Consider the following 26,461-nt stretch of genomic DNA (forward strand, 5'->3'; position numbering starts at 1 on the left):
TCTGACTGGGAATTGAACCTGGGACATCCACACACCACGCAGACACTCTACCACTGACTCAATTAGCCAGGCCCATGATATAGTTCTTGGCTTTCTGTCTGACTTCTTTCACATGATATGATCTTATCAGGATTCATCCATATGGAAACAAGAAGTATCAATTCACTTTAGTTTTTTATTGCTTGCTTGTCATATGTGCCTTGACCAGGCAAGCCCAGGGTTTTGAACCAGCAATCTCAGCATTCTAGGTTGATGCTCTATCCACTGTGCTGTCACAGGCCAGACCAATTTTTAACAATGTTTTGAGTAGATACTCAAAAGAGTGGTTGTTGGATCATATGATAACTCATTCTTAATTTTTCCAAATCTCTCAATACATAGAAGAAAACATAGGTACTAAACTTATGGACCTTGGTCTTAGAGAGGATTTTATAAATTTGACATCAAATACAAGGTAAATAAAAGAAAATATAAATGAATAGGATTAAACTAAAGAGCTTTTTCAAAGCAAAAAATAATAATAATCAACAAAACACAATAACAACCAACAATAGAAGTAGCAAACATCTCCAATTAAGGGTTAATATTCAAAATATATTAAAAACACATACAACTTGACAATCAAAAACTAAACAGTATAATTAAAAATTAGCAGAGGATCTGCACAGTCTCCCAAGTATGAGGAGATTATATTTATATTAATATATATATATATTAATATGAACATTATTTGTATATTTACAGAATTTCTTTCACCAAACAGAAAAAACACTCAAATTCATTCATACCAAATAGAGAAAAACATATGCTCTAATAAACCAGTTTGTAATTTGTTTATTTAACACAGTTATACTTGTTACTTGCTGTTGTTATATAAGCAAGCATTTCAAAGTTCAGTAGCTTTAAATAGCAATTATTTATTCTATGTTTTGAATCTGTCTGTTGGCTAAGGTTTGTTGGTCTGGGCTGTACTCTGCCAGGAAATTCTGTTTCTAGCAGTGAGATCTGGCTAGAATTGGCACAATAGATTCACATAGATTCGTTTTAGAATCTTTGGCATAAGGAGCAAGAAGAAAGTTCTTATTACATTGAAGCCAACTACCTTAGAGAGCAAATCTAAGCTTCTAAGTGTATTTCAAGCCTCTGCTTGTATCATATAAGTTGACACCACATTTTCCAAACATGAAGCCAAAGGTCAGTATGGTAGTTTTCAGCCACCATAAGACCAAAGTAAGTCAGATAATGAAATTCAACACAATGTCTTGGGGAAGCAAAACACCTGCCTGAAGGTGGGTAGAAATAGAAATAAAATTAGAAAGAGATAGAAATAGAAATAAAAATGTATGTGTATGTATGTGTTATATATAAAATTTGATGTTACTTGTTAACCAGATTTATGACTTCTAAAATTAAATTCCCTTTACATGTGCTGCTTTGTGTTACTAACTTTGAGACTTTTGTAGTTTCTCCACAATAGTATAATCCCTTTCCTTGTATTGGTATCAAGTGCTGACAAAAATAAAATCATTTTATTTTGATCAAAATCTAAGTTTGTTTGAGCGTATCACAGTTTAGAAACTGAGCCACATAAATTCAAAACAAAGTTAGGTGCTCTGCTGAAAACAGGTCAAGCCCTGGTGTTTATGGACTAAAAGCAGGAAAGAGAGATGGCTTTGGAGCACTTCTGATTGGCTGGGTAAAAGACTTTGTCATCAAGGCTTGTTTGTCCCTGGATAACTAGTCATCAGTATGAGGTGACTCTGGAAAAAAGATGGGTTTGAGAAGAAAGGCTAGACTTAAATATCACTTCTCAGATGTGCAGGGGCCATCATGTATGTTTGTTAAGGTGTATCCATTTTCAAATTATTCCTCACAAGCATCTGGCCACAAATTGTTTTTGTATTCTTACTTTATTTTAAATTTTATTTATTTATTTACTAATTTATTTTAAATGAATTTATTAGGGAGGCATTGGTTCACAAAACCATATGGGTTTGAAATGTAAAACTCAATAAAACCATCTTCACACTCCATCATGCACCCATCGCCCCCAGCAAGACTCTTTCCATACTTGTCTCTTCACTCCTTGCCCACCTCTACATGCCAGATCCACTTTCCTCTGGCTATCATCACATTGCTGTCTGTGTCTATGTGTTATGCATATAAGTATTTTGACTAATCCCTTTACTTTCTTTTGTCCAATTCCTCAACCCACTTTCCTCTGACAGCTGTCAGTCTGTTCCATGTATCTATGCCTCTGTTTCTATTTTGTTCATCAGTTTATTTTGTTCCTTAGTTTCCTCATTGCCTGACCTGCTGTGGCTCAGTGGATAAAGCATCGACCTGGAACGCTGAGGTAGACGGTTTGACACCCCTAGTGCCTGATCAAGACACATATGAGAGTTGATGATTCCTCTCTCTCTTTCTCTGTCTCTCTACTCCTTCTCTAAAATTAATAAATAAACAACAAAAAATGATTTCACATAAAAGTGAGATCATATAGTATTTTTCTTACTCTGACTGACTTATTTTACTTAGCATAATAATGTACAGATTTATCCATGTTGTCATAAAAGGTAAGATACCTTTTATATGGTTGCATAGCATTTTATTCTGTACATGAACCATGGCTTTTTTATTTTTCTTTTTTTAATTTTTATTTATTTATTTATTGTGTTTACATAGATTCTAGTGTCTCCTCGAATGCCCCATATTCCTACCTCCTACCCCATATTCCTCTAAACATCTCCCCTACCCCCTTCTCAACAGGTTTAATTCCATTCCTTAGTTTACATTGTTCCCTGGATTCCTCAAATGAGTGAGGTCATATGATATTTTTCTTTTTCTGCCTGGCTTATTTCACTCAACATAATAGTTTCCAGGTTCAGCCATGTTGTTGCAAAGGTAATATTTTCTTCTTTTTCATAGCCCCATAGTATTCCATTGTATATATCAATATGTACCACAGCTTTTTAATCCGCTCGTCCACTGACGGACACTTGGGTTTTTTCCAGATCTTCACTATTGTGAACAATGCTGCTATAAACATGGGGGTGCATTTCTTTTTTTGAGTCAGTGATATGGTGTCCTTGGGATATATTCCTATAAGTGGGATCTGATAAGGGGTTAATAACCAAAATTTATAAGAACTTGTAAAACTCAACACCAGGAAGACAAACAATCCAATCAAAAAATGGGCTAAAGAAATGAATAAATACTTCTCCAAAGAGGACATACAGATGGCCAATAGACAGATGAAAAAATGCTCAACATCACTAATCATTAGAGAAATGCAAATTAAAACCACAATGAGATATCACATCACACCAGTCAGAATGGCACTTATTAACAAAACAACACATGATAGGTGCTGGTGAGAATGTGGAGAAAAGGGAACCCTCCTGCACTGCTGGTGGGCATGTAGACTGGTGCAGCCACTGTGCAAAACAGTATGGAGATTCCTCAAAAAATTAAAAATGGAACTGCCTTTTGACCCGGCTTTTTATTTTTTTAATTTTTTATTAATTTATTGATTTTTACAGAGAGAAGAAGTAAGAGAGACAGCAAGAGAGAGAAAAACATTGATTTGTTGTTTTACTTATTTATGTTGTCATTGGTTGATTCATATATTTATGTGTCCTGACTGGGAATTGAACTTGCAACCTTGGCATATCAGTACAATACTCTAATAAATTGAGCTACTTGGTCAGCATCAGTATCCCAGCTTTTTATTTTTCTATCCACTTATCTACTGACAGGCACTTGAGCTGTTTCCAAATCTTAGCTATTCTAAATTTCATTGTAGGTCAAACCCTTTCAGTTTCATTTGAAAGTCAAACCCTGCCTCTTAATAATCATTGGTTATTGACTGCAATTTTTTTTTAGTCTAAAAAGTAAAAGAAATAGCAATAGCTAATGCTTGTTAATAAGCTAGATGTTGGCTTAAGTGTTTTGTATGTTTACCTTTTGAAATCTATATAACAAACAAATGAAGTAAGCATATTTATGAACTCCATCGTATAAAAGAAGATGTTAGAAGATACTATAAAAGTATTTTGTTTTTGTTTGCCAAGAACCAGAGTCAAGTCTAGGGGTGGACTGGTACTTGAATGTATGTCCATGAGACCTCAGAGCTGTGTTGCTGCTATGAATTCCATGGTCTTTCACCACCTTGATTCTGCCTGATGGAACTAATCTCAAGTCAGGTAATATTTTACAATATGTTTAAGATATGTGTTCCTTCTTTGCACCTTGAAGTTTGTTCACATCTTCTTCTAAGTTAACATGATCAGAAAAATTAATATTCCTAAATTTACATTTCATCTGAATGGCTCATTCATAGATAGATATATCCTTGCTTTTCCAAATTCTGTATAAGTATTTCAAGCATATTTCAGATAACTATGTTGTGTATGCCTTATAGAATACAAAATTTCAAGATGCAGTAGTCATATCTGTCCCATGTTATCTTTCTTGTATTATTCAGAAATGAAGATATTATCACATTCTTAAATTATATTTTGTGTCTTTATTTGGAGGTAATTTAAAATAACTATTAATAAATTCAATAATAAATTCAAAAATTATTAATAGTTTTTGAGCTCTACATTGAATATATAAATTTGAATGATATCCTGATCTTAATAACAGTGAACACAAGGGTTAAAATTGTATAAAATAATTAAATTTTAAATTTCTTATTGTGTCTAAATGCACAATATGTCTTTCACCAGAGATATCAGTTCTTTCTGTAATTTATATCATTTAAGTTAGACAGAGCCTCAACCTTTATATGACTATCTTTGCTCTTAAACTTGGTGGCTCCTTCAAAGCTATTAGTGTAACTTTGTATTTCTTCTTGTTTCTTAAATTAAATGCATTATGTTTGTTTGTCTGAGATCTATATCCCGTTAAGGAAAACAGAATATTAAGACTATCTCTAACCCTTCTATATTTGTATTCTTACAGAATTTTGGTTGTATTGTCACAATCATGTCAAACTGTTTTCATCTTTATTCTTTGGAAAGTATCTTCTCTATATCTGAAATCCTGTTTATTTATTTCTTCATTCAGTCAGCATTTACTCTGTTAAAGAGTATTCTCAAACTATTATGTGATATGTTTGAAGTGATACACAGATAAATATTCTTCATATGAGAAAATATGAAGTGTGTAGAAAAGTGAGTTTGGTGCTTTAGTTATGGCTCTGCCACAGACTGCTAGAGTAGTATTTCACATGATTTAAACTTTTTTGGTTTTTTTTCCTTATTTGTAAGTTGGGGATAATAATATTGATTGCTAGTAAAATCAAGTAAGTGAATAAAAGTACTCAACTGAAGTAGTGCCTTTGCATGTGATAAGTTGCAAAAATGTAGAGTTCATAGTGGAGGGTAGTAATGTATATAAGTATAATATTTTACTGAATATTTGGAGGATAATGGGTAGTGTGTAGCTGGGTAGTTAATAAAAGTCTTTGTCAAAGAAACAACATGTGTTCTGATATTGAAAACTAACTGATTATGACAAACCCGATTATTTCTTTTATTTGTAAAAATAAATAGGTTTGTTGCCCTCCCTGTCAGTTTTATTTTTCTGGTGATTTAAATATAATTTGTGTTCAAATAAACTTTGTAAATGATAAAATATTAAACAAACTAAAGGATTTTACTAAATGATGATAAGCATTACTGATTTCATTCCTAGTCTAGGAAATCCTGCTTGTCCAAACAATGGGTGAGTATGTTACTTCCATAAAATTTAATCTTAAAAGTAGAAATAAATAAGTTTATAAATTGTGGGGGGTACAGCTCTTTTGTCTTCTGAACCAATATAAACATTACCCAGAAATGGAAACTATGACTTTTGCCCATAAAATTCCTTTCTTGTAAGAGTTTTTTCTTTCATGTGATTTAGTATAGATGATCTTTCTTTAGAAGGTATACTATCTCATGGCACTGTGTGTGGGGAAACACATACACATGCACACACACATGCACATGTACAGCTTTTTGAAAATGCTAACTGCAAGACACCCACTCTTCCTTACCCAGACTTCTTGAGAATGTGAGAGAATTTTTCCGAAGTAATACATGACTTGCCTGAGAAATATCTGGCTGGTTGTCATAAAAATATGTATAGTTTGATTACAAATATACATTATGAACAGGTTTTAGGAAGAAAGAAAAAGAAAGCAAGCAAACAAATCTTTTTTTTTCTCCTTCTAGATTCTCCCATCTCTTTTCTCTGTTTGCCCCAACACACTGTGTATTACCATTTTAAGGTAGACATAGACAAAATTCATTAGCAGCAATAATAGTCTCTGTATGCCATTGCAGCCTTCACCTTTAATTTAATTTGGGGAGGTTTTTTCCTAGTTTATTTTACTAATTTCTTTTAAATATGTAACTTGAACATTAGCAAAAAAATTAACTTTTTATAAACATAAGTCAGGAACATTAAAAGTGTGGAAAAATAAAATCAAGACTGTATCAAAATTTTATGTCTTCTATGTATAACCTACATGACAAAAATATTCTAATAGGCAAGTTGTCCTTGTTTAATAGGAAAGGAAATATAGCACCCTGGAGGATTAATATGAAAGTAGTATAACCTGTTGCATTTTAAGTAAAAATTTTTACATATTAAACAGAGAGTTCCCAATAACCTTAAAGTACAAAATGAAAATATCTTCTAGCACTACAACTATTTTTCAATATTTTTAAATATTTCGATGTATTTATATATGATGATTATATATATTTATATATATGGTAGGAAATATATATATATATATATATATATGGTAAGAATAAAATGATAATAAAACAAATAAAAACAGAAATGTTCACAAAATATCATCACAGCTTTCCCATACTTAGACCACTGGAAAGTTCTGGAAGGTAAGTGTTTTGAACTTCATTTTACATTTGAGAAGTTAACTGGTAGTAACTGGGCCTAAAATCTAGATCTCTAGACACATAGATTGAGATTCTTTTTAATCAACCACTCTCTGCCAGGTATTCCTCAAAAATACTAATGCTGCTTTCTATGCGGTTGTCCTTTCTGATCTCATTAAACTGGATGTTTCAAGAAATTGTGGAGCATTCATGCTCCATTTGGCCACTGTTATCCCCAGACACTAACACAGTGCCACTTAACTAATACTTGATGCATGCATCATTGTAAAAAAGTATTTCTTCCCCTAACCATTCTTTCACATTGCAGAGATAGAACCTTTCTTTTGGATAGTTCTGTAGAGGTATTTTATTTAACACTAAACCAAGGGACTTTGTTTTTTGATCATAAAAAGCCACGTATAGGTGGCAAGTCTTTTTTTTTTTTAAAGTGGTAGAAAGCACATGTATTTTCATTCATTTGTGCTGTCTGCTGTGGCCAAAAACATCCTGTAAATGAAAGAATCAATACTTTTTGTGCTGGAAACTCAAGCCTCAAATGTAAAAACATTACTGGACTGCAGTATTTTGAAGCAAAAATTAAAAAGGACAGGAAAAAGCTCTCTAAATTTTGAATATAATTCTTTTTCTTTTCCAGGAATACTTTTTGACTTTGTTAACAGCTTTATTGTAAAAGAATAATACCCTAACTAGAGTATTAAGAAAATAAGATTAATGTAAAAATGAAGTAGAAACTAAATTGAATGTAACATATAATTATACAAGAGGAAGCATGATTATTTTATAACAACAAAAAAAGAAATAAAAATTCTTTTGAGATGAACTTTTCCAGAGAGACTGGATTTTTAAGCCATGGGAAGTGTAAAAGCAAATATCTTTTCAGTCTGTAATATATGTTTTACAAGATAGATCCAGAATGAATATGGCAAAGAACATAAGGTATTCACAAAGATTTTAGAAAAACGTAATTTTGCAATTTGATTTTTTTTAAGTGAGAGGAGAGACAGAAAAACAGACTTCTTGAACAGAATCGATCAGGTGACCCCCATCTGGGGCTGATGCTCTGCCCATCTTGGGTCAAGTTCACAATCACGCTATTCTTAGGTCCTGAGGTAGAGGGTCTAAAGAGCCATCCTCAGTGTGTGGGCTGATGTGCTTCAACCAATTGAGCCATGGCTGCAGAGGGAAAGCGAGAGAGACAAGTGGGAAGGAGAGGGGGAGAGAAGCAGATAGTTATTTCTCCTGTGTGCCCTGACCTGGAATTGTATCTGGCACATCCACACTCCCGGCCAAAATTCTACCACTGAGCCAACCAGCCAGGGCTACAATTTGAAATTTTAATGTTATTTGTCCAAGTCTTTATCTCTCTCCTTTTCTTCTTCCTTCCTCTTCACCTCTCTCTCTTTTTCTCTTTCACACACTCACTCACACACACACACACACACACACACACATACTTGATTAAAAATATTCAGAATGCATTGTTATTGGTTTTATCCACCACTTCACATTTTGTTCATGCTACTTGTTCATTCTCCTGTGATGACTTAGCTTACTTTTAATTACTGTTTGTTTATAGTATATTCTTTTCTATTATAATCAGGGCCTGGAACTTAGGATATGGGAGAAAGTTCTATATAACTCTCAGTCAACCACTCTTCCATACAACTTTTGTCAAGAAATTCTAAAAAAATTAGTAGTTCAAATAAGTTTATGATCTGGTATAGTTAATAATTATCCAGATATTCCATACTGCTACAACTTTTGAAGTTATGAAAGATGCACAAAAGTTAGACTACATTAATCACAGTGAGAAAAGAACAAACTACATTCACAATTTAAATCAGTCAGTTTTGAGTGACATCAGATAAATGGCAGCATAAGAGATAATTCTGATCTCACCCCTTGAAATTTCAATGAATTCTACAACTATATACAGAGAAAAAAAAACAAACAAACACAAGATGAACTTGAAATATACACATGCCAGACAGACAAAGGTATGATTGCATAAGAAGGCAGGCCAAAGCTCAAAAGAAAAAAATATATACTGAAAGACTAAGTCTTTTTCTTTCCTCATGGATATATGGGAGGGAGGCACTGTTGCCACAGGCTTTGTCTCAGACCTGGAGATTGGAGGAGAGTCTGGGAGAAAAAGCTGAAATAAGGGCAGTGACCTCAAATGCTCCTGAAGCTAGGACACTGGTTCGTGGCATGCAGCCCCTGCCTGCTGGGGGCTGTCATTTGGGTGCTCAGAGGGATATCAGAGGAGGGACTGGACTGTGTCAACCCAGCCTTCTGGTCCCTCATTGCTCCGCTTGCTATGAGAACAGCGGTGGTAGTGGACTTCCCTCCACTTAGTCTCCAGAATGCTCTCTCTTGTGAGAGGTGGGGCACCTGGACATTTGATCTTCTGCTCTTTGGGGCATGGGGAGAGCCCTGGAAGACCCCAGCTTGGCCATTCCTAAAGACATAGAGTTGCAAAGCCCTGGCAACAAGCCTCTCTTACCAACATGAAGGCCTTGCCTGCATCACTACAAAGGTGACAGAAGAACACCCAAGAATCTCAGAGACAACTCTTGTAGTACAGCACCCCCTTCCAGAAAAAGGAATAATTATCTCTTGTTGGGGTTATTAACAATACCACTTGCAAATGCCAACAAGGAAAAAGAAATCAAATATGCATAGACAAGACAAAGAGATGTAGCTCAGATAGATGATGAAAAATCTCCAGGGAAAAAAATCTCAATTACATGGAAACATTGAAGCTTAATAGCAGAGAATTCAAGTTGAAGCTCTAAAAATACAAGATACAAGAAAACACTAAAAGGCAATTTACTGAGCTCAAAACTCAACTTAATGAACAAAAAGAGTACTTCACCAAGGATATTGAAACTATAAAATAAGAACCAAACAGAGATTAAAAACTCCATACATAAACTGAAAAATGAGGTAACAAGCCTAGCCAATGAAATAGGCCAGTGAGAGCAGAGAATCAGTGACATTGAAGACAGGTAACTAGAGATATTACAGAAAGTAGAAGAAAAAGACTCATGAATTAAAAAATAAATAAATGAGAAAGCCCTACAAGATTTGTCTGACTCCATCAGAAAGAGCAATATAAGAATAATGGGTATATTAGAAGAGGAAGAAAGAGGAAAGGGAATGAAGAACATATTAAAACAAATAATCAATGAGAACTTCCCAAGCCTGTGAAAAGAGTTAGAGCCTCAAATCCAAGTAGCAAAAATAACACTGAGTTACCTCAACCCAAACAGACCTATTCTAAAGCACATCATAATGAAATGATCACAAATCAATGACAAAGAAAGAATCCTCACGACAGCTAGGGAGAAGAAAAATATAACATATAAAGGAAGGCCCATTAGGCTATCATCAGATTTCTCAGCAGAGAAATCATCAGATTTAGAAGCCAGAAAAAAGTGGACCTCAACATTTAAAGTACTGAAAGAGAGGAACTTCCAGCCAAGAATAAAATATCCATCAAAGCTATCCTTCAAATATGAAGGGAAAATGGAAACATTTACAGACATACAGAAGCTGAGGGAATTAATAATCAGCAAATCCCACTACACAAAATACTAAAGGGGGTTATCCAACCAGATACAAAGAACAAAACAAAACAAAATTACAGGTAAAAATTTTTTTGACAAAACCACAACAAAAATAAAGATAATCTGCGACAACAATAACATAAAAGGGGAGAGGATAAAGATCAGCAGTAACAAAGGAGGATGGAATGCAGAAGTACATATGAGATAATGGACTCTAGTAAACTTGAAATTTTTTATTTTAATAACCTAATGGTAACCACCCCCGAAAATGTCACTACTGTAACACATAGCTTAAAAAAAAACAAAAACAGAATATAGAAGTATGGAATACCACCAAACAAAAACAAATGACAGAAAAAAAAAAGAATCAAACAAGACACAAAGCTATCAGAAAGCAGCATATAAAATGGCAATAGAAAATCCTCAAGTGTCAATAATTACATTAAATGTAAATGGATGGAACTCACCAATAAAGATGCACAAAGTAACAGATTGGATCAAAAAGCAAAACCCAACAGTGTGTTGTCTCCAAGTGACACATTTAAGTTACAAGGATAAAAGTAGATTCAAAGTAAAAGGATGGAAAATGATTCTCCAAGCAAATAATATCCAAAGAAAAGCAGGAGTAGCTATACTCACATCTGACAATGCTGACTACAAGACAACAAAGGTAACAGGAGACAAAGATAGACATTTCAAAATGATAAAGGGGACACTGTATCAAGAAGACATAACACTCTTGAATATATATGCACCAAACCAGAAAGCACCAAAATATATAAGACAGCTACTAGTTGATCTAAAAATACAAGTTGGAAAAAATATAATCATACTTGGAAACCTCAATACACCACTGATGGCTTTAGATCATTCATCCAAACAGAAAATCAATAAAGAAATATCAGCCTTAAATGAAACACTAGAACAAATAGACATAATAGATATCAACAGGACATTTCATCCCAAAACGTCAGAGTATACATTTTTCTCCAGTGTACATGAAACATTCTTAAGAATAGACCATATACTGGGCCACAAAACTAACACCACCAAATTCAGAAAGGTTAAAATTATACCAAGCATACTCTCTGATCATAAGGCTTTGAAACTAAGATTCAACTACAAAAAAGAAGTAAACACACCCACAAAAGTGTGGAAATTATACAACATACTTCTAAAAAATGAATCTGTCAAATAAGAAATAAAAGAAGAGATCAAAAGATATATACTGTACAAATAAATGAAAATGATGATATGACATATCAGAATCTCTGAGATGCAGAAAAAGCAGTAATAAGAGGGAAGTTCATATCACTACAGGCTTATATGAAAAAACAAGAAAGAACCCAAGTAAACAACCTAACATCACATCTTAAGGAACTGGAAAAAGAAGAACAAAGGCAATCCAAAACCAGCAGAAGTAAGAAAATAATAAAAATTAGAGCAGAAATAAATAAACAAAAACAATAGAAAAAATTAATACAACAAAGAGATGGTTCTTTGAAAAGATCAATAAAATAAACAAACCTCTGGCAAGACTCACTAAGGAAAAAAGAGAAAGGACTCATATTAAAAAAAAATCCAAAATGAAAGAGGAGAAATTATCACAGATATCATAGATATACATAGGATTATTGCAGAATACTATAAAAAATTATATGCCACCAAATTCAACAATCTAGAAGAAATCGATAAACTCCTAGACCAATACAATCTAATTAGGCTGAATTACAAAGAAGTAGAAAGCCCAAATAGATCAATAGGCAGAGAGGAAATAGAAACTACCATCAAAAACCTCCCCTAAAATAAAAGTCCGGGGCCAGATGGCTATGCTACTGAATTCTACCTAACATTCAAAGAAGAGTCGATTCCTATCCTTCTCAAAGTCTTCCAAAAAATTGAAGAAGCAATACTTCCAAACACATTTTATGAGGCCAACATACCCCTCATACCAAAATTTGGTAAGAACAACACAAAAAAAGAAAACTACAGACTGGTATCTCTAATAAATACAGATGCAAAAATCCTAAACAAAATACTAGCATATCAAATACAACAACACATCAAAAAAATAATTCATCGTGATCAAGTGGGATTCAGCCCAGAAACACAAGGATGGTTCAACATATGTAAAATGATTAACGTAATGCACCTTATCAACAGAACAAAGAACAAAACTATATGATCCTATCAATAGGTGCAGAAAAGCATTTGATAAAATACAAAATTCTTTTATGTTTAAGACTCTCAACAAAATGGATATAGAAGGAAAATACCTCAACATGATAAAGGTCATTTATGACATACCATAATCTAATGTCATACTAAAGGGTAAAAATCTAAAAACTTTTTTTCTAAAATCAGGAACAAAATAAGACTGCTCAGTCTCTCCACTCCTATTCAACATAGTGCTGAAAATTCTAGCCAGAGCAATCAGACAAGAGAAAGAAATGAAAGGCATTCATATTGGGAAAGAATAAGTAAAGGTTTTACTTTTTGCAGATGATATGATCCTGTATATAGAAAACCCCAAAGACTCTACAGAAAGGCTATTAGAAACAATAAACCAATATAGTAAGGTCACAGGATACAAAATTAATATACAGAAGTCTATTGCTTTCTTATATGCCAACAATGAAACCTCAGAAAAAGAACTCAAAAAATAATCCTTTTTACAGTTGCAACAACAACAACAAAATACCTAGGAATAAACATAACAAAGAATGTAAAGGACCTATATGCTGAAAACTACAAAGCATTATTAAAGGAAATTGAAAAAGACACAATGAAATGGAAAAATATTCCTTGTTCATGAATAGGAAGAATAAATATAGTTAAAATGGCCATATTACCCAAAGAAATATACAAATTTAATGCAATTCCCATAAAAATTTCAAAGTGATTATTTTAAAAAATGGGACAAAAAATCATCAGGTTTATAGGGAACCATAAAAAACATCAAATAATCAAAGTAATCCTAAGGGAAAAAAGATGAAGCTGGAAGCATTACAATACCTGATTACAAACTATACTGCATAGCTATGATAATCAAAACAGCATGGTACTGGCAAAACAACAAACAAACAAACAAAAAATCAGACACACAGACCAATGAAACAACTTGGAGAGCCCAGAAATAAAACAACATATATATGGTCAAGTCATCTTTAATAAAAGAGCCAAAAACAAGCAATAGAGAAAATAAAGCTTCTTCAATAAATGGTGCTGAACAAATTGGAAAGCCACATGAAAAAGAATAAAACTTGGCTATAGTTTATCTCCTTGCACAAAAATAATTCAAAATGGATCAAAGACCTAAATATAAGATCTGAAACAATAAATTACATAAAAGGAAACATAGGTACTAAACTCATGGACCTTGGCCATAAAGAACTTTTTATAAACTTGACTCCAAAGGCAAAGAAAGTAAAGGCAAAGATAAATGAATGGGACTACATCAAACTAAGAAGCTTGTGAACAGCAAAAGAAACTGACAACAAAACAAATAGCCAATTAAATGGGAAATGATATTTTCAAACAGCTCAGATAAGGGGCTAATATCCAAAATATTTAAAGAACTCACAAAACTCAGCAAAAAAACCAAACAATTCAATAAAAAATGGGAAAAGAACAAGAACAGACACTTCTCCCAAGAAGAAATACAAATGGCCAACAGATATATGAAAAAATGCTCATCTTCACTAGCTATTAGAGAAATGCAAATCAAACTACAATGAGATATCACCTTACTCTTGTGATATTACCTGTCAACCAGAGAGGTAATAACAAGTGCTGGAGAGACTGTAAAGAAAAAGAAACACTGGCCCTGGCAGGTTGGCTCGGTGGTGGAGCATCGGCCTGACGTGCAGGGGTCCCGGGTTCGATTCCCGGCCAGGGCACACAGGAGAGGCGCCCATCTGCTTCTCCACCCCTCCCCCTCTCCTTCCTCTCTGTCTCTCTCTTCCCCTCCCGCAGCCGAGGCTCCATTGGAGCAAGGATGGCCCGGGCGCTGGGGATGGCTCCTTGGCCTCTGCCCCAGGCGCTAGAGTGGCTCTGGTCGCGACGGAGCGACGCCCCCGAGGGGCAGAGCATTGCGCCCTGGTGGGCAGAGCGTCGCCCCCTGGTGGGCGTGCTGGGTGGATCCCGGTCGGGCACATGTGGGAGTCTGTCTGACTGTCTCTCCCTGTTTCCAGCTTCAGAGAAATACCAAAAAAAAACAAAACAAAACAAAAAAAAAAACAAGAAACCCCTATTCACTGTTGTTGCGAATGTAAATTAGTACAACCATTATGGAAGAAAGTATGGTGGTTTCTCAAAAAATTAAGAATAGAACTACCAAAAGACCCAGTAATCCCTCTACTGGGAATATACCCCCTAAACCCAAAAACAATGGTACATGTAAAGATACATGTACCTCCATGTTCATCACAGCATTGTTCACGGTGGCCAAGACATGGAAACAGCTGAAATGTCCTTCAATAGAAGATTGAACAAAGAAGATGTGGTGCCTATATATACAATGGAATACTACTCAGCTATAAGAAATGGTAACATAGTACAATTTACTACAACATGGATGGACCTTGATAACATTATAATGAGTAAAATAAGTAAATAAGAAAAAGCTAAGAACTATATGATTCCATACATAGGTGGAACACACAATAGAGACTCATGGACATAGATAAAAATGCAGTGGTTACCAGGGGTAATGGAAGGGTGGAGATGGAGGAGCATGAAGGTAAGGGGAAGGGCTTAAAGAGAAACATAATACTGTAAAGGTGACAGATGATTTGACTTTGTGTGATGGGTATACAGCATAATCAATTGTCCAAATGATGTGGAGATGTTTTCTCTAAATCTATGTACTCTGGTTGACCAATGTCATCCTGTTAAATTTAATTATCTAAAAAAATAAATTAAATAAATAAAAATAAATAAATGGATAAATCAGTCAGTTTTGCCTTGGGCACGTCAAAACACTTTATCTTATTGCTTCACATATTGCTGAAATGTCCTTGCTCCTCTCAACATTTTTTTGCAAGGAATTAATTAATTATCTTATTTCCACTGAACTATAAATTATTTAAAATAGTTTAACTATAAAGATTGTCAACAAGTAAATGACATGAATTATGAGAATCACGGAGTTGCAGGTGTTAGCAGCTTGACAAAGACATCAGACAAGCCTCCCGATGATGTATGCTTGGGAGGGTAGCTAAACTTTGCATACATCAATGCGGGAGGATACAGAGAAATGTATCTAAACATGCTTATCAGATATTCCACCTGGATCTGTTCTCCAAAGACCTTTCAGCTTACCTGCCCAGAATATCATATCCCAATATGCTCTCTTTGTTAACATTTACTTATTCCAAGAGGTTGTAATGCTCTCTTATTTGTGTAATGAAAACATTCTGGGAAGAAATATTCTACCCTTAGATCAATATTAACTTTCACCATGATCTGCACTCTATTGAATTTCATTGCTATTTACTTTAGGTTTAGTTTTGAAATGTCCTAGTGACATCAACAAATTTAGTGAATTTACAAGACAATCATGGCATCTTGGTAAAAATCAAGATGATTTTATGACTGTATTTTAAAGCTTAAAAGACACTGACAGTTGAAGCAGGTTATGTTTCTTACAGTGATAATTCTACAGAGACACACTATTTTATTACCGATTATTAAGTATTTTCAGTAGTATTTTATATTAGTTGTAGGTCTACATGTTGCAGTAATACAATGTTATAGTAATGAAATATATAAAAATATGGAAGATGTATAAAAATAATTAGGATATAACATTAAAAGCAATTAAGGAAATTAAATAAAGTTATGCTGTCTGGATAGAAATTAATATAGTGTGTACAGATATGATAAACAGACTCTGTCTTTTGCGCAGGGCTCAGTTAGTGTGTGTGTCTGAAGATATATATAGATAAGAAGTGGCTTGATGTCATAACTCTGTAGGTTAACATAAACAAGAAACTTTCCTAGGAACACCTTAAAAGTGACTTGATGTAACATTTCAGTTGATTAACATAAAAAGGGCTCTCTGCGAGGAACTCCCAAAAAGGTGGTTTGAGGTGAAAATCCTGTAGTAGATTGACACCTACTAGAAGGCATAGGCCAGAAAAGGACCTAAAGCTAAGGTGCCCCTCTGCTGCGGTAGTTATCCAGACCTCAATCATCACTCTGACCAAAGACAGTCCAGAGGAGCACAACGATGGGGCCTCCTTAAGCTGTACCCAAGAACACCAAAAGGATTTGTGAGTAATAAACTGCCTGTGTGATTCTTGCAACTAACTTGTGTGTCAATCATGTCTTTTCTCCGGTGCCATTGGTCTCGGCACTGATAAGTAGAATCCTCATAGCCACCTCAAGAGTAGTCTCGAAGAGGCTGACAGCCCTATTGATAAGCAGGAGTGTCGCACTGTGTGGGGAGGTCAAATTATGGATGCCTAATTGACGTAGAGCTTCTGCTAAGACAGTACAGCTTTGTGGTTATACCATTTTGTAATTTATAAAATGAACCCCTGATACCCACCTGGCAGCATTCTTAGTTATTACTATATTATTGACTGTATTTCCTATGTTATACTTTATATCTATGTGATTTTGAACTATGAACTTGTATTTTTTAATCCCTTCACTTTTTTCTTTTTTAAAAATTTTATTTATTTATTTTAGAGAGGAGAGAGAAAGAGAAGGAACAGGAAGCATCAACCCTCATATGTGCCTTGACCAGGCAGTCCAGGGTTTTGAACCAGTGACCTCAGCATTCCAGGTCAACGTTTTATCCACTGTGCCACCACAGGTCGGGCTCCTTTACCTTTTTCATCCTGCCCTCTAACCCCTTGCCTTGGGCAGACATCAGTTTGTTTTCTTTATCTATGAGTCTGTTTCTATTTTGTTTGTTCATTTATTTTGTTCTTTAGGTTCCACATTGCAGTCAAGTCATATGATACTTGTTTTTCTCTGACTGACTTAGTTCACTGAGTGTAATACCCTCTAGGTCCATCCATGCTGTGACAAATGGTAAGATTTCATTCATTTTTATGGCTGGACAATATTCTGTTGTGTATATTCACCACAGCTTTTTTATTCAGTTGTCTGCTAATGGGCGCTTGGGATGCTTCCAGAGTCATAGTATTTTTAAGTAGTTGAATCATTTCCAGACATCTCATGTTACCTGATTTTCAAAATAATCTTGTTAGGAGAAAAACAGTCATCTGTATTTTATAGGACCAGAAAACGATAGGCAAAGGATCCAGCATCATTATACTGGTAGTTGTTGCTCAACGGGAGTTGGAGAGAGGGAAGCTTGACCAGAACCAAGAAAGTACAATTGTGTTCCTTGCCTGTATTTCCAACCACATCTTATGCCATCTTTCCTTTGGTCAGTAAGATCAAGTTACTTACCATCAGACAGCCCCTGTCCATATTCTTAAACATCATTCTTTCTGTTCTCAATAAATTAGCACATGCTGTTCCTCATATATTCTTCAAATCTTTTTATTTCTTTATGATCCTGAGTGGTTTGTAATTTTCAGGTGTGAGTCTTATCATAATTTCCTTGGAGAAGCCTTCTCTTTCCACTGTCCCCTCACCCTGGCCATCTATTTTTTCTCATATTACGTTATTATTTTTCTTTAATCTTTACAAATATGTAAAATTATTTATTTTCATGGTTACTTTTTAAATGCTTATAACCACCACTATTCTAAAAGCTCTGTGAATCCTAGGATAGCATTATCCTCACCATTGCATAAAAACCCTAAATGTGCAGCACATTCTTAAGATAGTGAATGCATACAAAATATGAATGAATAAATGAATGAATGAGTAAATCTAGTTCTCATTTGCATCTTCATATTTATTTTCTTATATTATCTTGTCTCTATGTAAACAAGGTTTTGAAATAACACCTCTTTTGGGTGGTGAGATACAGATACATATTTTTTTAGTCTCTTTTACTCATATAAACATCATTTTATTTCAGTCTTGTTATTTCTCTAAGTCTTCATTTTTTGTTCCTAAAATTTGCATGCTATTTGGTTAATTCTTGAGGGAACTGATCCACTACTTTTTTTTTGGTATGGATGACTAAAAGATAGCTTTACCTAAATATCTAGAATGCTCTGTTCTTTCATAGATATCTTTCACTTTGAAAAAATTCAGGACCATCTGAATGAAACTGAGTCAGGTTTTGCTCACTAGCTGGATATATGGTTATTGCAAGAGACATATGTAAATAAAACCTTTATGATTCTTGGTCTAAATCCACTTCATTTACCAACAGGATACCATGAACAAGATCAGCATACTGATCCACATGTGCCTTCCGGACCTTCTACAGTTGACAAGAAAACAGAAAGTAAGTATATAAATTTATGAATAATGTAATTTCAGATAGTAATGCATATATTATTTACTTGAATTGTGCACTTCACAGCTTTTACACCACCTCATATTTTTACATGACATTCCAAATGCAGAAACCAAGTACTCTCAATTTGAAAAATATTACATGTCCCCACGTAATCAATAAATACTTGTTAATATATATACACACACATGCACACACAAATCCTGCAAAACTTTATTTAAATTGTTTTATAAGGTTATATCACCAAATGTGAAGTGTTATTTTCCCCAAACTGGTATTTAAAAATTCATTTTGGGCCCTGGCTGGTTGGCTCAGTGGTAGAGCGTTGGCCTGGCGTGCAGGGGACCCGGGTTCGATTCCCGGCCAGGGCACATAGGAGAAGCGCCCATTTGCTTCTCCACCCCCTCCTCCTTCCTCTCTGTCTCTCTCTTCCCCTCCCGCAGCCAAGGCTCCATTGGAGCAAAGATGGCCCGGGCGCTGGGGATGGCTCCTTGGCCTCTGCCCCAGGCGCTAGAGTGGCTCTGGTCACGGCAGAGCGACGCCCCGGAGGGGCAGAGCATCGCCCCCTGGTGGGCAGAGCGACCGCCCCTGGTGGACGTGCCGGGTGGATCCAGGTCGGGCGTATGCGGGAGTCTGTCTGACTGTCTCTCCCCATTTCCAGCTTCAGAAAAATACAAAAAAAAAAAAAAAATTCATTTTGGTTTAAGTGATTGATGGTCACAAAAGAAGGATAGAAGTGCTAGTACTCCCCAGTATACATAAGAAGAGTTTCCTAACAGATTGAGAGAATAGAATCAGAACATTTTCATAGCCAATAAATTTTACAAAGACGACATATTTAGATAGATTTTTTTTTCATGTAATTACATGACCTAATCACCTCCCAAATGGTCTTAATACCAATAACACCTTGGAATTTAAAATTTAAACAAAAATTAGGGGAACACAAACATTTAAACCATAGCAATCATTGCATATCATCAAGTTGTTTTGTACTCAGCCAATAATAGTGGGCTTCAAGCCTACACTGTGGGAATTTCATCTATGGGTGAGATTCATATGAAAGTTAAGCTCAATTGTCAAGTAAAAGTCCAAGCATTCCTAAAATAATAATTTCCTGTAGAGACTAGACTGACCAAAAACAGTCAAAACTAGAGCAAAATGTCAATTTGTGAGGAAATAAGAGAGGTAGAGAAACAAGAGAGATGTATATTCCAGAGAGTAAATATCTGAAAGTAGATCTATCCACAATATATATGCACTTTAAGTGTTGGGCAGACAGACATTTCCAATATACTTTAAAATTTGAATTCTATACTGTTTTCATAAAATCATGGATTAACTTGGATCTGAAGAATTGAAGAGAGTGATCCTTTATTTATTAAGGATGAATCAGGAAGTGTTCTATTTAAAAGGCCAGAAGACCAAGGTGCTATTTCCACCTTTAGGTACCCAAGGATCTGACGATGTCCTGGGCTCCTCACTACTCAGACTTCGTTTTGAGGACCAGACGCACTGGCACCCAGAAGCTTTTGGAAATGCACACTCTCAGGTCTCTCTACTGAAAGAACCAATCGCATTCTATAGTTAAACAAAATTCCCAGGTGATTTGTTAACACTTTAAAATCTGAGAAGCACTGCTTTAGAGACATATGCTCTTTTTAAGGCACTGAAGCATCCACAGAGACACATAATTTAGGCAGGGAGACCTAAAATTAAAGTCCAGTTTTTGACAGAAAAGCATAAAATTAAAATCTGATTTAAGTGTTTACAACACAATGATTTTTTACAGAAAAAGCTATTACTATCTCTGATAGTAACAATAATGATAACAGTGTCCCTAAAGTTGTAACAATAACAAAATGATACAAAATAAAAAGACAAATAATAACTTATGTACTTTTAGTCATTGCTGGGTGTCAGTTATTCTGTTAACACCCTTAACACATTTCTATGTATTCCTTTTTATCCAAGAACCTTGGATGAAAGCAAGTGCTGCTCTACCAGGGCTTAGGAAGGGGAAGTGACTTGTTCCAGGTTACTCGAATTGTATATCAAAGGGTTTAAATTTAACTCAATTATTTTCTAAAGCCTAAGTTCTATATCATTACTCTTCTTAACCACCTTTCTCATATATAAAGTTGGAATAATAATTTATAGGATTGTTTTGATGATAATATGGTAAACACCATTGTTATTAACAAATAATTGTTTCCTTGATATTTAATAACATTTTCACTTTCACTACTCTTTCAAGAAATGACTGTAAGCACAAATCTAAGCCTAAACTTTAAAGACTTAAATGATCTAAAAGCAGAAATAAAATTAGCTGACTTCAACCAAAATATTTTTAAAAAGTTGTTAATAAAATTGGTTGTTTAGAAAATACTTAATTGGCCTGACCAGGTGGTGGCACAGTGGATAGAGCGTCAGACTGGGATGCAGAGGACCCAGGTTTGAGACCCCGAGGTCGCCAGCTTGAGCAAGAGATCATCTGATTTGAGCAAAAGCTCACCAGCTTAGACCCACGGTCGCTGGCTCCAGCTAGGGGTTACTCGTTCTGCTGAAGGCCCACAGTCAAGGCACATATGAGAAAGCAATCAATGAACAACTAAGGTGTTGCAACACGCAATGAAAACTAATGAATGATGCTTCTCATCTCTCTCCATTCCTGTCTGTCTGTTCCTGTCCATCCCTTTCTCTGACTCACTCTCTGTCTCTGTAAAAAAAATTAAAAAAAAACAAAAAAACATAATAAAGACACTTTAAAAAAAGAAAATACTTAATTGTAAGATAAAATATAGAATTTTGTTTTGAATGTATATACACATTTATGAATATATATATTGAAAAATATAGTATGGTGAATAATATAAACACAATAAAGGAAGTTGCAGAATAAGAAAATATAAACTTTATTATTCTAAAAATGAAATTACTAGTACCTATATATGAACTCCTTAAGGTACACACACAAACATACTCACACATATAGTCTTGTACATTTAAAATCCTATAAATATGGGAATTGGGTTTTTCAAATTAAGCTACTGTAGGGTAGTTTTTCAACAATAAAATTTCAAGTTTATAAAATGTATATATTAATGGAAAGTATATTTGTCCTGTCTCTGAAAATATTTTTCTATTCTAATAGATCAATTTCATAAAACCATATTCTGCTTTCTCCACTGAAACACAACTTTCTATGGAAATATGTTCTCTCTATATCACCAAGTATTCCTGATCCATGACACTTTAATGGAAATTGTTTTTACCCTCAAGTTTATGCACAAATTCTCTTTGAAATAAAGTTTTGATACACAGATTTACCTACTCTTTGGTCAATAAATGATAAAATATATAAAAAGTTTTTTAATCTTCAACCAGAATTTAGCCAAGAAGCAATTTTCTGAATTTTGGACCAAACCAACTAATACTACACCATTTGCTGTCATCCAGTGTTATTTTAGCCAAAAACCTCTTTTATATTGGAACTCTGTGTCCATGGATAGCAGCTGCAAAATCAATTTTGGGTGTTATAAATATATTATTGTGTATACCGTACCATGTTTCCTGAATGGAGTCTTCTAAGAAGAAAAGCTGCATTTATATCTGAACAGCTGGTCTAGTTTCACTTATAAGCTTACAGTCCTACATTTTATGCTTCACTAACATAAATTATACATATACATATATAAGTTGCATGTATTGCTTATATATAACTATGTGGATTAGATAGATGATGAATGATGATAGATGATAGATAGATAGATAGATAGATAAATAGATAGATAGATAGATAGATAGATAGATAGATAGATAGATAGATAGATAGATTAAAAGAGCTATATAACTTATACACAGAATAATAACATCAATCAAATAGAAAATACTATTTTGTTTAAGATCTTTTCTTCTAGACTGAATGTGTTGTGCCACACGGGTACACACAGCAGATCTGGAATGAAAATACACAGGCAAAAACAGTGAGTTCTGAAGGAGTGGGCAGCAGTGAACTAAATGCACTCACTCCCCAAGCTGCTTCTGGCTCAGCTGGCCATCCACTTTACATTGAAATTGTAATGACGATCATCCCGTTGTATTTTTAAAAATTTTGTCCAAATCTTTATTACTTAATAACTTCAACTCTTTCTTGCAACTAATTTCTTTTTTAAAAAGTCAAAATCCCTATATCTTCAACATAAAATTTGTTTAGTAGGTATACTATTTTTTTAAACTCTGTTATCATAATATTTAAAATGTTATTGTGCTGGTCAACCCTACAGTTAAAAGGTTGCCTATGTTTTGATTATTCTGCTTCTAGACATATTTCCCCATTAGCCCTGATATCCTTAGTGTGGGATTTTGTAGAACATAAGTTTTTCAGGAGCACATTCATGGTATTTTAATAAGAACACCTGTACTTTTGTTGTTTCTGTTGGCAATTTGCAATAAAAAAACATCGCTCTTTTTCATGATAAACTGTCCAATTTATTTATTTGATAAAGTTTTGGATGAAAACATGTAAGTCTGGAGATAGCTCTAAATATATACCCGTAATGTCAACTTGTATTGCACTCTATTTCTGATTGAACTAACTGTGCACATTTGAAAACTGATATTAACATGAGCTAATAGAAATTTAAATTTTCTGTATCAGTAGCAAAAGTATCAAGAATGTCATGACCATTTTGTAAGACTCTGTAACTAAAATGATGTAACATAATTATTGGTTGCTCATTTATTTCTTGTTACAAAAACATATTTTTATTAAGGGAGCGTTTCTGAGGCAGAGTGGCCCTAATACTCAGCCCAGGAGTAACTCCTCCAGAGGTTAACTCTCCGTGACATTCAATGTGTCTGGGCATACAATGAATCCTTTTTAATGGTTTGAGAAGAAAACTGGTGCACCAATTTGGGAAAATTTCTGTCATTCTAAAAGAAAGAACTGTATTGTTTTATTCTATTTCTGTGTCAAAGTGTCTGCATATGTATATGACACCAATCTGGTAGCTCATGGAAATGAGGGCACAGAAACCGAGGACAATGCAAGAGAAGAGTGAAAACAGTGACAAAAATCTAGGTCTTCCGTGGAGACTTAATTACCAACACTGGAGCCATCTACATTAAATAGTTAGTCCTTCAACTAAACACATTTGTTATTTTAAACCATTAATTTTCTTTGAAAAATAATTAGTGAAATTTATACTATCCAATCAAATATATACCAATTCATAAAAATACACTTCATATATACAGAGACATACCCACCACACATTCACACATACACACATATGAACTTTAGTGAAGATTTTAGTCCCAAATATTCCCAGTGGTCTTCCCCATCATTCTTTTAAATCTATAGTAATTTTTACCTCACTTCAAACAAAAAGCATTCACAAAGGCACAATTGTGAGCTTTTTCCTGTTTTTTCTCTAGTTTTTCTTATCAATAACTAAGATACCATTTCATTCATTTTCTTTAAGAAATAAAAATGAATGTTTAGGCATTATTCCATCTCTGTTAATTTCACATTCTACTGTAGAGTAGTCAGTAACATTAGCTATTATCCTGATTACCCAGTGACCTCTCAGCACAAACTGGGTCTGCCCCATATGCTTCTAATACTAGCTATCACTATACTTCTATGTAAAACCACCTCTCATCAACTCCTTACTGTAGAAAGAAAAAAAACTGAATATTATCTTTCAGAGTAATAATCTTACACTATTTTAGATTTTTAATATCTTTATCAAGATAAAATAGCCTTTAGCTGATCACACTTCTCAAATAGTGATAAATACGAATGTATTACTGCTACACATAATTTAAAGTATCTGTTATGTGTCCGATATTCTTCAAACAGCTAGTAATATATCATTGAGTAAAACATTTCTTACTGAACTTACATTATTTTAAAAATTTTATTAGGGATACTAAATTTTTTTTAGTTGTTTTTCTGCTAATGGCCAACACAGAACGTGTGTGTGTGTGTGTGTGTGTGTGTGTGTGTGTGTGTGTGTGTGAGAGAGAGAGAGAGAGAGATTTAAACCTTCAGATTGGTTCATGTATTGTGTTTTACCTAATATTAAGTGTTGGACAACTATTATATGTGAGGCAAATGCTTACTATCTTTGTAATGCTTAATATATAGGGAGGATGGAGAGAATGTAAGTCAGCGGTTAGTTGCTGAAATAAATACTAGGAAGAAGTATGATAAAGAAAAATGTTTTGTAAGTTCATATAAAGTGGTTATTTATTCAGAAAAAAGTAAAGGGAGTAGATATTTAATTAGTACATACTTATAGATGGGAGTTGTTTATATGAGGGGTACAGAATTAGCGAAGAAGTATGCAGTCTGTTAAAGAAAAATACAATTTCAAATTTAAAATAACCCTGGCCTGACCTGTGTTGATGCAGTGGATGAAGCATTAGCCTGGAACGCTGAAGTCGCTGGTTTGAAACCCTGGGCTTGCCTGGTCAAGGCACATATGGGATCCTGCTCTTCTCCCCTTCCCTCTCTCTCTCATTTCTAAAATGAATAAACAAAGTCTTAAAATTTTTTTAAATAACCCAGGATTTTAGATTTTACTACCTGTCTAAGGAGCATGGACTCTATTCTTCAGGCAACAGGAATCATTAGAGAATGTAAAGAGAGTGATGTCGTCCAATACCTTTTAGGGCATTAACTCTGGTGGTAATGTGAAAACTAGTTTCTAGTGAGGGATGAATGGAGGCAGGGAAGCCATTGGTAAGTTGTTGCTATGTGAGATCCAGAGACAGAGAAAGGCCTACAACCACAGCAGATATGGATAGCGGATAAATATGAGAATCATTGATCTAGGCCTTTCTGACATAAAAGCTCTTAGACTAGTTTTTAACTGAAGATTAGATGAACTGCCTTTAAGAACATAATGATACTTTTGATGTCACTGCTGAATCACAAATAAAAGAATTGTGGGGAAGGGGAATGTTTTTTCATAAAGCAAAAAAAAGAAAAAAAGAAATGCATGATATTAAAATGCCTTTAGAAGTTTCAAATTCATTTGGAGAGATCAGATTTGTTTAGGTAACATTTAATGATGCTATTGAAATAGAGCTGATAACAAATATATTGTGGTTATTACTATAAAGAAAACCACCATGAACTAACAACCATTATGATCTGACTCCTGAAGGTGAGAAATATTTTATGGGTCTCTGGTATTTGCAATCAAACTATGAAGAAAATGAAAACTGCCATCAATGATAGGTAAGCAAGCCTCCTGCCCTCAGACTAAGAGAGCGCTCATTCTTTGTGCAGGCTGAAGAAAATGACTTTCAACTTGATTTTCTACTCACTCTTTAGCAAGGCCTGAGTTGCTGTGTTTGTATATTTCTCTATTTATTTCAATTACAAATTACACAGGAGATTTTCCTGTAGCAATCAGAAAGTACAAGGGCTTTCTTTACTGCCTGTGACCAGTCAAATGCACCATTTATAGTCAGCTACTGTTATAGGTTATTAAGTTGTCACCCAAACAGGAGTACAAGTGATGATAAAAATAACGACATGATTCACAGTTTGATTCAATGTT

The sequence above is a fragment of the Saccopteryx leptura genome, chromosome 3 (genome assembly GCF_036850995.1).
Source record: "Saccopteryx leptura isolate mSacLep1 chromosome 3, mSacLep1_pri_phased_curated, whole genome shotgun sequence".
NCBI lineage: Eukaryota > Metazoa > Chordata > Mammalia > Chiroptera > Emballonuridae > Saccopteryx > Saccopteryx leptura.